The sequence below is a fragment of the Hemitrygon akajei genome, chromosome 5 (genome assembly GCF_048418815.1).
Source record: "Hemitrygon akajei chromosome 5, sHemAka1.3, whole genome shotgun sequence".
Lineage (NCBI taxonomy): Eukaryota > Metazoa > Chordata > Chondrichthyes > Myliobatiformes > Dasyatidae > Hemitrygon > Hemitrygon akajei.
This window is the reverse complement of record NC_133128.1, coordinates 37797875-37813019: the sequence shown is the minus strand read 5'-3', so window position 1 is coordinate 37813019 and position 15145 is coordinate 37797875. Positions and strand designations below refer to the sequence as shown.

At 41.6% G+C, this 15145-nt stretch overlaps 1 protein-coding gene across 3 annotated transcripts in view; it reads right to left on the bottom strand.

The window, feature by feature from the left end:
* The window catches only part of LOC140727642 (NXPE family member 3-like), a 129171-nt gene that overhangs the window by 58700 nt on the left and 55326 nt on the right, over window positions 1–15145 (bottom strand). Inside the window, exon 1 of one of the 3 annotated variants that reach the window (XM_073045253.1) lies at window positions 6432–6554. The exons of the other annotated variants lie outside the window; for them this stretch is intronic. The gene's annotated coding sequence lies outside the window, so the exon portion shown is untranslated. Of the gene's footprint in view, window positions 1–6431; window positions 6555–15145 lie in introns of those variants that run through there. 3 annotated transcript variants of the gene reach the window in all.

Genomic DNA, 15145 nt, shown 5'->3' with positions numbered 1-15145 from the left:
CCTTAAAGAGTCGAGTGACATTTGCATGTTTTCAGTCTTCTGCCACAATGCCAGAGTCCAATGATTTTTTGAAAGATCATTACTAATGCCTCCACAATCTCTACCACTACCGTTCTCAGAACTCTACGATACAGTTTAATTGGTCTGGGTGACTTGTGTACCTTTAGGTCTTTGATCTTTTTAAGCACCTTCTCCCTTGTAATAGTAACTGCACTCACTTCTCTTCCCTCACACCCATCAATTTCTGGCACCCTATGTGGTGAACTACATACACCTGTCTGGACGCCCCCCCTGCTGACTGCTCCTGTGGCTCCTCCCACGGACCCCGGTATAAAGGCGATTGGAGCCACAGACCCTTCCTCAGTCTCCAGGATGTGGTGTGATGGTCACTTGCTGCTTGTGCTTTCTTCCAGCCAATAAAAGCCTACCTTAACCCATGTCTCAGAGTTATTGATGGTGCATCAACCCTGTAGTGTCTTCCAGAGTGTTCACTGCCATTATTTCTCTGGCCTCATTTTCTAGCGGTCCTATGTCCACTCTCACCTTGCTTTTATTTTTCACAAGTTTGAAAATGCTTTTAGTATCCACTTTGATACTGTTTTCTACCTTGCTTTCAGATTCCATATTTTCCTTTTTTTTGTAATTTATTTTTTATTGAAGTTCATCATCAAACAAACATTTCCATAAGATGTATTTCAGACATTGTACATATATATCATGTAATCATATATGTCACAAATCTCCACATAGTAGTGATCTGAGGATACACTTATAGAAAAGAGTGGAAAGAAAAAACAAGCAAAAGGAAAAACCATGTACAAGTAGGGGGTGATCTTTTTTTAAAAACCATATTCATTGATTTGTAAGAATAAAATCAGGCCTGTGAGGCATTTTGTAGTTCAACCATTTTTCCCAGTATGAATCAAGTTGTTCCAGCTTATGGTTAACAGATGTTGTTATCTTCTCCATTTTGTAAATGTCCATTGTAATTTCCATCCATGCATTTAAAGTTGGGCTCTCCTGTTAAAACCATTTCCTAGTAAGAGTCTTTTTACCAGCCACCAACAATATATTCATTGAATATTTATCTCTTTTCAACCATTCTTGAGGTATATATCCAAAATATATGGTCTTACACTATAAGGGTATTTCACATTTAAAGATGTCTTGTAGGGCATTGTGTATCCCCCTCCAATAGTCTTTGATAACAGGGCAGTCCCAAAAAATATGATAATGATTTGCATTTTGATTTCCACAATTTCTCCAGCAAACAGGGAGGTTACTATCATAATGGGATTTCTGAGAGGGTGTAATAAAATATCTTATCAAGTTTTTCTTTCCAAACACCCTCTATTTCTGTGAACTGGTACACTTCCATTGATACCTCCATATTGTTGTCCATTCTTCCTCAGATATAATTATCCCTCCTTCCTTCTCCCATTTTGTTTTAATGTATGAAGTCAAATGTGTTTTAAGATTTGACAACCCCTGTACATGCTTGAAATGATTCTACTACCGTTATCTGAAATATATGCTTTTCTAAATAGCTCTATCAAGCATGTACTTGCCTTGGTTACCTTTTTAAACATCTTATTAACATATTGTCGCAACTGTAAATACCAATAAAAATCTTGTTTTTCTATTGAGTGTTTCTCTTTAAGCATTTCAAAACTGAACAGTGTTCCTTCTTTCATTATGTTGCAAAGAACTGTTATTCCTTTAGCTGTCCAGTCCTTAAATCTGGCATCCTTTTTTTTTGGTGTAAAATCCGAGTCATATGCACACCATTTAAGAATTGCAATATCTCCCTCTAGATTATATTCTTTTATAGTTGTTTTCCGTATTTTAGGAGTCAATTTCACCCATGTGTTATTAATAGTATTTATGTACCTTTGCAGGTTGTTATCAGCTGAAATTGCTTATATGGGATGGGAAGTACCTGCTCCTCAATGTTTTTCCATTGAGCGTCATATGATGGGTTGCACCAACATATCACAGCCCAAATGCCCAAATCATATGCCCAAATATTTGAAAGACTTTGTTTGCCATGCCCAGGGATATCTACTTTCAATTTCTCTTAGTGGGCTATAGTAATATGAAAGTAATTGGGTTTTTATCTATGTTGATCTTGTATCCTGATAATTGACCATATTGCTCAAAGGATTGCATCAATTTAGGTAAAGAGTATGATGCTTGCCCTAGATAGATTAAAATGTCATCCACGTAACAAGCCAATTTATGCTCTGTCCCTTTAATAGTAATTCCCCTGATATCTTCATTTTGTCTGATGTATTGAGCTAATGGTTCCAGATATAATGTGAAGAGTAGCGGTGATCATGCACAACCCTGTCTCGTGCCACTTTCTAGAGTAAGACTATTTCGTAAATATTCATTGATTTTAATCCTAGCAGTAGGGTTGTCATATAGTGTCTGTATAGTTTTAATAATTGTGTCTTGGAAAACAAATCTATGTAAAACTCTGTAAAGAAAATTCCAATTATCTGAATCAAATGCCTTTTCAGCGTCCACACTTATCACTATTGCTTCGATTTTACTTTTTTGTATATAATCCATAATGTGAAGTGTCCTTTGTATATTGTCTTGTGTTTGGTGTTGTCTCATAAAACCTGTCTGATCGTTATGTATCAGTATGGGTAAAAACTCCTCTAAATCATATGGCCATGATGGAGGTAAATAATCTATAATCTACATTAAGAACGAATATTGGTCTAAGTGACCCGCATTCCATTTTATCCATGCCTTCTTTTGGTATAGCTGAGATTATCGCTTCCTTCCAACTGAGTGGCATTTGTGCCTTTGTTAGCGCCCAGTTCAGTGTGGGGAGTAAAACAGGAATTAACTCATTTTTAAATTATTTGTACCACTCTGCTGTACACCCATCTGATCCAGGTGACTTGCTTAATTTAAGCCTACTAATTGCAGCTTTTAATTCAACTTCAGTTATGTCAGCAGTCATCATTCTATTTTGTTCTTCGCTTAAAGTGGGTAACTCTAGAGAATTCAAGAAGGTGTCAATTTGGATTTTGCTTCCCCCTGGAACTTTGGAATATAGAGTTTTGTGAAACACTTCAAAAGCTTCTTGAATTTCACTTAGCTTATTTTTTTTATAATTTTCGTACTTGGGTCCCTAATTCTATCAATTGTATTTTCTGCTATCTTTTATTCAGTTTCCATGCCAGTATTTTCATAGACCTTGATCCACTTTCATAATGTCTCTGTTTCAGAAACATTAATTTTTTCCTGATTTCTTGCATAGCCAAACTATTAATTTTATTCCTAATGCTTTTAATTTCCCCTAATGTATCCTGTGCCAAATTCAATTTGTGTTTATCTCTAGTTCCTTCAGCCTAATATGTAATTCCTCTAATGTTTCATTCCTTATTTTTTTCTTATATGGAGATATCGCTATAATTTTCCCTCTTAAGACAGCCTTCAGAGTATCCCATAAAATGGGAAGTGAAACATCTCCATTATCATTAAATTCTAAGTAGAGACCAATTTCTTTTTTAATTTGTTCCTTAAAGTATGGATCATTGAGTAGACTTGAATTTAGTTTCCAAATAGTATTCTTTGGTTGTAGGTCAAAATCAACAGATAGATATATAGCTGCATGGTCAATTACATCTATTGTCCCAATTCCACAGGTGTTTATTTTGTCTTTGCCTTTTCCAAATGTTATGAAATAGTCTATTCTTGTATATACAGAATGGGGAGCAGAATAATGAGTGTAATCCCTTCTGTTGGGGAAGAGGTCCCTCCATATATCAATTAAACCAACATCCTCAAAAAGTGCATTAACTTTCTTATGTAAGGATTTTGTTTCATATGTTTTTCTATTGGAAGAGTCTAAGTTTGGTTGTAATTGTAAATTTAAGTCTCTTCCACATATCAGGAGACCTTCTGTTTTTGCTACCATAATATCTGTACCAGCAAGGCGGCTGGACCGGATGGAGTATCCCCACGATCACTGAGGGCCTGTGCGACTGAGCTGGGAGACCCCCTACAGCGCATCTTCAACATGAGCCTGGAGCAGAGAAGAGTACCCAGACAGTGGAAAACATCCTGTATTGTCCCGGTACCGAAGAAACCACAACCAAAGGAGTTGAATGACTTCAGACCTGTTGCCTTGACGTCGCACGTGATGAAGACCATGGAGTGGCTGATAATACAGAATCTAAGGCTACAAACCAGGCATGCCCGGGATCCTCTTCAGTTTGCGTATCAGGAGAAGGTGGGAGTGGAGGATGCTATCACGTATTTGCTGCACAAATCCCTCTCTCACCTGGATGGGGTCAGTGGTGCTGTTCCTGGACTTCTCTAGTGCCTTTAACACCATCCAGCCCAGGATCTTAAGGCACAAACTAACGGAGATGGGAGTAGACTCTCACATGGTGGCTTGGATAGTGGACTACTTGACAGATAGACCTCAGTATGTGCGGTTGGGAGACTGTAGGTCTGACACGGTGGTCAGCAGCACAGGAGCGCCGCAGGGGACCGTGCTCTCTCCGGTCCTGTTCACCCTGTACACATCAGACTTCCAATATAACTCGGAGTCCTGCCATGTGCAGAAGTTCGCTGATGACACGGCCATAGTGGGGTGTGTCAGGAATGGACAGGAGGAAGAGTATAGGAAACTGATACAGGACTTTGTGATATGGTGCAACTCAAATTACCTGCGTCTCAATATCACCAAGACCAAGGAGATGGTGGTGGACTTTAGGAGATCTAGGCCTCATATGGAGCCAGTGATCATTAATGGAGAATGTGTGGAGCAGGTTAAGACCTACAAGTATCTGGGAGTGCAGTTAGACGAGAAGCTAGACTGGACTGCCAACACAGATGCCTTGTGCAGGAAGGCACAGAGTCGACTGTACTTCCTTAGAAGGTTGGCGTCATTCAATGTTTGTAGTGAGATGCTGAAGATGTTCTATAGGTCAGTTGTGGAGAGCGCCCTCTTCTTTGTGGTGGCGTGTTGGGGAGGCAGCATTAAGAAGAGGGATGCCGCACGTCTTAATAAGCTGGTAAGGAAGGCGGGCTCTGTCGTGGGCACAGAACTGGAGAGTATGACATCGCTAGCAGAGCAAAGAGCGTTGAGTAGGCTACGGTCAATCATGGAAAACCCTGAACATCCTCTGCATAGCACCATCCAGAGACAGAGAAGCAGCTTCAGTGGCAGGTTGCTATCGATGCAATGCTCCTCAGACAGGATGAAGAGATCATTACTCCCCAATGCCATTCGGCTTTACAATTCAAACGCCAGGGGTAGGATATGTTAAAGTGGCGGGGTCAGGACTGAGCTTAAGTTACCATTCAATGTATTTCTTAGTAAACTATTTAAGAACTTTTTAAAAGCTATTTATTAATGCTTTTTGAGAGGGTGATTTTAGATGCATATTTATATTGAGTTAAGTATTGTATGTAATTAGTTTTGCTACAATAAGTGTATGGGACATTGGAAAAAATGTTGAATTTCCCCATGGGGATGAATAAAGTATCTATCTATCTATCTATCTATCTACCTATCAGTAATTTTCTGAAAGAAACCAATATCACTTCCTGGGGGTGCGTATATATTCAATAGAATAACTGAATTGCCATCTATATTCCCCCTGACTAGAATATATCTGCCCTCTTTATCTCCCATTTCGAATACTTTTTCAAAATTTAGCTTACTTGTGATAAGATTAGTAACTCCTCCCCTATGTCCTGATTTATATGAGGAGAAAAAACAAATTAGTGAAGCCCATTCTCTTTAGTTTTCCATGCTCATTATCACTTAAATGAGTTTCCTGTAAATATACTACATGGGGTTGTTCTTTTATCATTTTGGATAAAATTCTATTACGTTTGATTGGATTTAATAGCCCATTGACATTAAAAGAAATGAACTTTACTTTGTCCTTAGCCATCTGTATCTATCTGTCAATGTATCATTGAAATTAGCAGAATAAAACTTAATCAATCTACTCCCTGAATCAAATAAGCACCAAGAAATACAAATAATAACAAAAATGCAACGAATGTGTGATTCCAAAGCTGAGGTCTCTGCTAGATGACCCTGCATTGAGCTAGAGGAAATGTCTAGCTGTGGGGGATAACCCCTCCTACTTGTGGGTTGAGAGCCCCCATTGCAGTATTCATAAAAGTCAGTGAACAAATCCATTACACAGAAAAGATTTCCCTGTGTACTCCTCATATATATACATATATATGCACACACACACACACACACACACACACACACACACACACACACACACACACACACACACACACACACACACACACACACACACACACACACACACACATATATATATCCTCATTTTGGTTGGGAAAAAGGAGTAAGTGAGCGAATAAAGTACTTTTGCTTCTGGTTAGCTTGTCAACATTTTTAAAGTCAGCCAAACCTTATGGCTCTTCTGGAGGGGGTGAGGGCTGTCTTTGGAAAACTCCCAGTCTCTTCCTGATATACTTCTCTCGGTCTCCTCCCGTCTCCTGCCTTCTCGATTCTCGCATTATTTCCCAAGCGGAGCGGGATAATTCCTCTGCCAGGCTTTCCCTCGGTTTGATCACGCTGATGGGCAACCCTCTGGCCTTCATGTCTGTAGTCGCCTCTTCCACTGTCTGATACAGTTGGATCACATCTCAATAAGACACTTGAAGTTTAGTAGGGTACGGAGTTTGAAATCTAATCCTTTCTTGCTTTAGTATTCGTTTTACTTCAGAGTATTCTTTATGTTTCTGCAGGACCGCGGGGTGTAATCTTGGTCAAAATATATTAATTTATCATCTAAAACCCCCCGTTCTTACCCCAGGCCCTTCGTAGAATGTTCACCTTGGTACTGTATCGAAGGAATTTAATTATTATTGAGCATGGCTTATCTGCTCTATCTCAGGTAGACTTCAGGACTAGCGCACAATGTGCTCTCCCAATTTCCAGCTCCATAGTCGAAGGAAGCTCCAGCGCGTCCAACAACAACTTTCCGACAAACTCCATCATAGACAAGCCCTCCGCTCCTTCGGGAACGTTATATATTCTGATATTTTTCCACTGTGATCTTCCCTCTAGGTCAAGCAGTTTACCTTCTTGGTGATTTAATATTTTTATCATCTTACTTAGTATCTGTTCCACATTTTGAAAGCGATCTTCCACCTTCTCAATTCGAGTCTCTGCCGCTCCTATTTTTTGATTGACGTTGGCGACCTCTGACTTAATATCATGTAGCTGCTGTTTTATTTCTTTCTGGAACTCCCTTATCTCTTTCAGAATTTTGATCATATTTGCCGCTTCGCCTGAACGAGGCCCAGCTTCCACCTCGCTAGCATGTTCGTAGGGTAGGAGAGCCGCTCGCTGCACTCCTCTCGGCCGCAGGTTCCGCAGTGTTGCTTTTTTTATTTCCATTCTTTTTCTCCATTCTTCCTCCTTATCAATTCAAATACTTTCGAAAAATACTATATTTGATGGGTTAACGGGGCTTAATACACGTTTTTCCAGAGGAGCTAGTGACTTAAGCTGCCATTCTCGACGATGACGTCACTGGAACCCTCCAGATTTTCCTTTCTAATGATTTAAGTACAGTATAATTTTAAGTAGCTTTCTGTAGGGTTTTAAAAGTTTCCCAATCCTCTGCCTTTGCATTAATTTTTGCTTTGTTGAATGGCCTCTTTTTGCTTTTACATTAACTTTGACTTCCCTTGTCAGCCATGGTTGTTCTGGTTTGCCAATTGAGATTTTCATTTTTGGAATACATCTATCCTTATTTCCTAATTTTCCCCAGAAACTCACGCCAATGCTTGTCTGCTGTCATCCCTGCCAGCACCTCCTTCTTATTTACCTTCTTTCATATCAATGTAATTTCCATTACCCCACTGAAATACTACTAGTCAGACTTGACTTTCTGCTTGTCAAATTTCAAGCTGAATTCAAACATATTGTAAACAAGAGAAAGTCTGCAGATGCAGAAAATCTGAGCAACACACACAAAATGCTGGAGGAACTCAGCAATCCTAGCAGCATCTACGGAAAAGAGTTCAGTTGATGTTTGGGGCTGAAAACCTTCTTGGAAGATTTAATCTTATTCAGGCTGGGCATCCCTGGAAGAGACTTTGGTGTGTAGTAATGTAATCACAAAGAAGAGAAAATCTGCAGGTTCTGGAAATCCAAGTAACACACACAAAATACTGAACAAACTCAGCAAGCCAGGCAGTATCTATGGAAAAGAGTACAGTCAATGTTTAGGGTTGTAACCCTTCAAGTATATTGTGATCATTGCCTCCTAAGGGTTCTTTCACCTCAAGCTCCGGATTCCGGAGCGAAGGTTCCTGAGTTCGAATCCAGTTGGGCTGCTCCCGGAAAAGCTTTCCATCCGTGTCGGGTTGAGTGTTGAGCTTCAGCAACAAATAACTCTTTATTCTCAGTGTTCCTGCCTTTGTTCCCTTGAGGGACAACTCAATCCCCTTCCTTTCTGATGACTCCAATTCTGCTCATAATATTGTATTATGCCATAATTTAGAAGGTTTTTTATAGAAAACGGTACCCTGGGGTCCAATTGAGCATCATGAATTTTGTTTCTGTATGTTAATTGCATGCTGTATTTGATTTTAATATCAATTTATGTCAGGATGAAAGCTCATGCTGTAGAAGTTTAAGATAAAGCCCTCACTGAGGATGTAGATCTGACTGTGACTTTAATACAGTTCCATTGATGGACAGATTGATCAAGGTTTATAGATCCAGGCCTACAGACGGACGTGCCTAAACATTCAACTTACAGTGGAATATAATTTATCAAAACCAGAATGCACTGCTGAGTGTTCAGTCTGAGGCAGGGAGGAAGACTGGCCATCTCCCGCCCACTGTGTCTTTCTCAGGTGGCAACGCCAAAGCTGAAATATCTGAGAAATCTGAGATACGTTTGTAACGTTTGCAGTTGTGGTTTTCACAAGTGTGTGAATGTTCCACATTCTGAACTTCATTGTCAGAAGTGGAAAGTGCCCATGCATGTTCTTTTTTGATATGGGCTGGATGATGCACATTGGTGGTCACATGGACTTAACAGAGTGAGGTCTTGACCCATTGGCTTGAGAATCCAAGAGAATTAGAGACCAATCCCTGCTACTAAGTTCCAAATTGTGCCATACCCATAGGCACACATATCTATTCGGGCATACGTTTGAAAGCACAAAGATTTAACGCTTTCTTCAAGAACCTGCTCATACCTCAGAGTTTCCTTCTTCATTCTCACCCTGTGTCTGCCCTTTAGTCTCCACTGAACAGTGAGAGAATGAGGGTGTGGGAGTTGTTGGACAGATGTTGAGGTGGAAGGGTTGGAAGTGAGGGAGGATGGAGGGTGTATTATGAAGGATCCTTTGACAGCACTGTGTTAGATAGGGATAGTTACTTGTAACTCATATTTATAAAATCAACCTCACTCATGTGGCTTGATTGATAGTGGATTTTCCCAATGCACAGAATTCTGTTGGAACTACGTTCTCGCTTACTAAAGCAACACACACAAAATGCCGGAGGAACTCAGCAGTCCAGGCAGCATCTATGGAGAAGAGTAAAGAGTCGACATTTCAGGCAGAGGCCCTTCATCAGGACAGAATGAGTCTTGGCTGTTTCTTCTGCTGCTTCAGTGGTCTCAAGGGAGAGAGGATGACTTGCTTTTGTGGGTCTGAGGTGGTTGATAAGGTCAACATAGAGACTGAAGATGAGGTAGGGGGCAGCTTACTGGGATTGCTGATCTTAACTAAGGTGGTGGTAGAAGTGCTGTAACTCACCGAGCAATTCAGGAGGTGACAGAAGGGGTTGCCTTGTGAACACCTTACAGTAACTCCATCACAAACATGTGTGTGCTTAAGGGTAGAATATCAGGCTGAATTATTGTATCCTCCATGGTACAAATGCATGCTCAAAGAAATTCAAAACTGTACTTAATCAAGGGCTGATAGGAGGGCAGAAAATCAGCAGAGAAAATTAACCAGGAAAATGATTCCGGGAAGTTTATACTCTGCAGTTAAAGCAGCAACTGTATTTTGTGACGTATTTGGCCTGCCTTGCCTTTCTTTAGTCTGTGATGTGTGATGAGCAAAGCAGGCTGAGATGGGGTCCAGAGTTGACCCCCCTCCCCCTGTGAACTATGCTGCTAATGAGAGAGAGAGAGAAGAAGAGTGGGGGAGGCACCCAGCGCAGACGTGAGAGAGAGAGAGAGACAAAGATTTAAAGTTATGGCTCCATGGATGATTTAGTATTATGGCTTCTTCGATAATTGTTTACTTTGCGCCAAGGACACCCTCTTTGCCTGCTCGTGTGGATTCCTGCTGAGACAGCAAGGCGGGACCAGGTGATGGACAGCTGTTGGATGGCCGGTACCCCGGCAAGGGAGATAAAAAGCAAGTCTGCTGAGACACAGGCAGACACGCCACTGGACACTGAAAGAGCGTTGTGCACCCACAGGAAGCTGGGGATTTGGAGGATCGATTCGGGGGAATCGATCAGAGGCTCACAGTGTGTGAAGGCAGACCAGTGGGGGCTTGTGTGTGTCCACCCTCACCTGGGTGACAAGCTCACCACTGAAGAACGGTCTGGCCTGGTACGGAGGGGTCACGGTCGGTGACCACAACAGGACAAGAAGACAACGGAAGGTTTGCCTGCAACTGTATCACTTCTCGCTCTCTCTCTCTCTCTCTCTCTCTCTCTCCCCAACAATAGAACAGCAACTACCTCGACCTAAACTAAACTGAACTGAACTCTGCATCATCATAAGACTATTCATTTACCCCTAGACTTCGATAGAGCTTGGGTTTGATTCCTATTTTCACACTTCTGTATGTATCATTGCTAACCTGTTTTATATGTATATTTGCATTTTATAGTACTGTATTACTTAGTTTACTAATAAACACTTTGAGTTACAGTACCACCAGACTCCAACGTATTATTCCAATTCTGCTGGTTTGGTAACCTGGTCACGGGGTACGTGACAAGTCCCTCGGTTCTCTTTTGGTATTTGTTTATCTGTGCACTTATAATGCTATCGTGACACTATGATTTCCTTTGGGATCAATAAACTATCTATCTATCTTTATCTATCTTTGCAAAAGCAGACAGTGATGCAGTGATGAATGTCTTGGGTCACAAACCAATTCTCCTCAAACTCCTAATTAAATATATCCATGTCTTGCCTTCTTTATAGCTGCTTCGATATGTTGGGACCAGGTTAGATCCTCAGAGTTCTTGACGCCCAGGAACTTGAAATTGCTCACTCTCTCCACTTTTGATCCCTCTATGAGAATCAGTTCACGTTCCCTAATCCTACCCTTTCTATAGTCCATAACCAGTTCTTTGGACTTGCTGACATTGAGTGCATGGTTGGTGTGGCAACACCACGCAATTTGTTGGTATATCTTGTTCCTGTGTACCCTACATAAGAAAAAGGAGCAGGAGTAGGCCATCTGGCCCATCAAGCCTGATCTGCCAATCAATAAGATGATGGCTGATCTGGCCATGGACTCATCTCCACCTACTTGCATTTTCCCCATAGCCCTCAATTCCCCCACTACCCTCTCAGCTCCATCTGAGATTCTATCAACAATGGTTGAATCATCAGCAAATTTATAGATAGTATTTAAACAATACCTAGCCACACAGTTATGGGAGTAGAGAGAGTCGAGCAGCGGGCTAAGCACACACCCCCCCCCCCCGCCCCCGAAGTGCACCAATTTTGATTGTCAGCGAGGTGGAGATGAAAAGATTGTGATCTTTTGGTTAGAAAGTCAAGGATCCAATTGCAAAGGGAGGTACAGAGGCCCAGATTCCGTAGCTTATCGACCAGGACTGTAGGAATGATGGTGTTAAACAATGAGCTATAGTCACCGAACAGCATCCTGACATAGGTTTAAATTGAAGCAAGAGGTGGAGAGGAAAGAGGTAAAAGAAGCTCAGAGAGAAGCTGTTTTTTTTAACTGATCGTGGCAAAGAGTCTAGACTGCGCAAGCGCGTGACTTAGCGCACCAAAGGTTTAAAAAGGAGAGGAAGTTTTCAACGGTCATTTAAATCGAAGCAAGAGGCGGAGAGGAAAGAGGTAAAAGAAGCTTGGAGAGAAGATGTTTTTTTTACTGATTGGGGCAAAGAGACTAGACTGCGCAAGCACGTGAAAGGCAGCGGGAGAATTTAAAGAGCGAGCAGAGGCTGAGTTCGAGCTTCACTCCAGGTGAGGTAAGGCCGGGTAAGCTCCTTTAATTAATCTAATTAGCTTAGGAGTAGGTAATGGAGGCAGCAGTTGGGCAGTTGAGTGTTCCGTTTGCAGTATGTGGGAAATCAGGGCAAGCACAGCTGTCCCTGATGACTACACCTGCGAAAGGTGCATCCAGCTGCAGCTCCTGACAAACCATGTTAGGAAACTGGATCTGGATGAACTTTGGATCATTCAGGAGGCAGAGGCAGAAATAGACAGGGGTTTCAGGGAGATAGTCACCCCTAGGAGTCTCAGGGAGATAGTCACCCCTAGGAGTCAGGAGACAGGTAGTTGGGTGACTGTCAGGAGATGGAAGGGGAATAGACAGGAAGAGCAGAGCACCCCTGTGGCCATTCCCATCAACAATAAGTATACCATTTTGGATACTGTTGGTGGGGACAACCTATCAGGGACATGTTGCAGTGGTTGTGTCTTTGGCACCGAGATTGGACCCTCAGCTCAGAAGGGAAGGGAAAAGAGGAGAGCAGCACTGATAGCGGATTTGATAGTTAGGGGGACAGATAGGAGGTTCTGTGGAAGAGATTGAGAATTCTGGATGGTCTGTTACCTCCCTGGTGCCAGGGTCCGCGATATCTCGGATCGTGTTCTCAGTATTCTCAAGGGGGGGGGGGGGAGAGCAGCCGGATTTCGTGGTCCATGTAGGGACCAATGACGTGGGTAGGATGAGTGAGGAGGTTCTGAAAGCTGATTTTAGGGAGCTAGGTGCCAAGTTGAAGGACAGGACCTCCAGATAGCAATCTTAGAATTGCTACCAGTGCCACGTGCAGGTGGGTTTAGAAAAAGTAAGATAGTGCAGATCAACACGTGGCTGAAGACATGGTGTGGGGGGGGAGGGCTTCAGATTTATAGATAATTGGGCAGTTTTCCAGGGAAGGTGGGACCTGTTCCAGCGGGACGGTTTACATGGGAACTGGAGGGGGACAAATATTCTTGCAGGTAGGTTTGCTAGAGAGGCTCCAGTGGATTTAAATTAGATATGAGGGGGGAGGGGAACCAGAGTGTAGGAACAGAAGTATAACAGAAGGAAGAAAAAGACAGTAAAGCTCTTTGTACTGTTAGAGATAAACAGAGAGGAAGAGGTGGAGAATTTCTTAAATGCATTTATTTTAATGCTAGGAGCATTGTAAGAAAGATGGATGAGAGAGCATGGATTGATACCTGGAAATATGATGTTGTGGCTATTAGTGAAACATGGTTGCAGGAGGGGTGTGATTGGCAACTAAATATTCCTGGATTTCGTTGCTTCAGTTGTGATAGAATTGGAGAGACAAGAGGAGGAGGTGTTGCGTTGCTTGTCAGAGAAAATATTACAGCAGTGCTCTGGCAGGATAGATTAAATGACTCATCTAGGAAGGCTATTTGGGTGGAATTGAGGAATGGGAAAGCTGTAGTAACACCTATAGGGGTGTATTATAGACCACCTAATGGGGAGCGAGAATTGGAGGAGCAAATTTGCAAGGGGATAGTAGATATTTGTAGTAAGCACAGGTTTGTGATTGTGGGAGATTTTAATTTTCCACGCATAGAATGGGAAGCCCATACTGTAAAAGGGATGGATGGTTTGGAGTTTGTAAAGTGTGTGCAGGGTAGTTTTTTGCAGCAATACATAGAGGTACCGACTAGAGAAGGGGCAGTTTTGGATCTTCTGTTAGGGAATGGAATAGGTCAGGTGACGGAGGTATGTGTTGGGGAGCACTTCGGGTCCAGTGATCACAATGCCATTAGTTTCAATATAATTATGGAGAAGGATAGGACTGGACCCAGGGTTGAGATTTTTGATTGGAGAAAGGCTAACTTTGAGGAGATGCGAAAGGATTTAGAAGGAGTGGATAGGGACGATTCATTTTATGGGAAGGATGTAATAGAGAAATGGAGGTCATTTAAAGGTGAAATTTTGAGGGTAGAGAATCTTTATGTTCTTGTTAGGTTGAAAGGAAAGGTTAAAAGTTTGAGAAAGCCATGGTTTTCAAGGGATATTGGAAACTTGGTTAGGAAAAAGAGAGGTATCTACAATAAATATAGGCAGCATGGAGTAAATGAGGTGCTCGAGGAATATAAAGAATGTAAAAAGAATCTTAAGAAAGAAATTAGAAAAGCTAAAAGATGATATGAGGTTGCTTTGGCAAGTAAGGTGAAAATAAATCCAAAGGGTTTCTACAGTTATATTAATAGCAAAAGGATAGTGAGGGAGAAAATTGGCCCCTTTGAGAATCAGAGTGGACAGCTATGTGTGGAGCCGAAAGAGATGGGAGAGATTTTGAACAATTTATTTTCTTTGGTATTCACTAAGGAGAAGGATATTGAATTGAATAAGGTAAGGGAAACAAATAGGGAAGTTATGGAAACTATGACGATTAAAGAGGAGGAAGTACAGGCGCTATTAAGGAATATAAAAGTTGATAAATCTCGGGGTCCTGACAGGATATTCCCTAGGACCTTGAGGGAAGTTAGTGTAGAAATAGCAGGGGCTCTGACAGAAATATTTCAAATGTCATTAGAAACGGGGATGGTGCCGGAGGATTGGCGTATTGCTCATGTGGTTCCATTGTTTAAAAAAGGTTCTAAGAGTAAACCTAGCAATTATAGGCCTGTCAGTTTGACATCAGTGGTGAGTACATTAATGGAAAGTATTCTTAGAGATGGTATATATAATTATCTGGATAGACAGGGTCTGATGAGGAACAGTCAGCGTAGATTTGTGCATGGAAGATCATGTTTGATAAATCTTATTGAATTTTTTGAAGAGGTCGCGAGGAAAGTTGACGAGAGTAAAGCAGTGGATGTTGTCTATATGGACTTCAGTAAGACCTTTGACAAGGTTCCGCATGGAAGGTTAGTTAGGAAGGTTCAATCATTAGGTA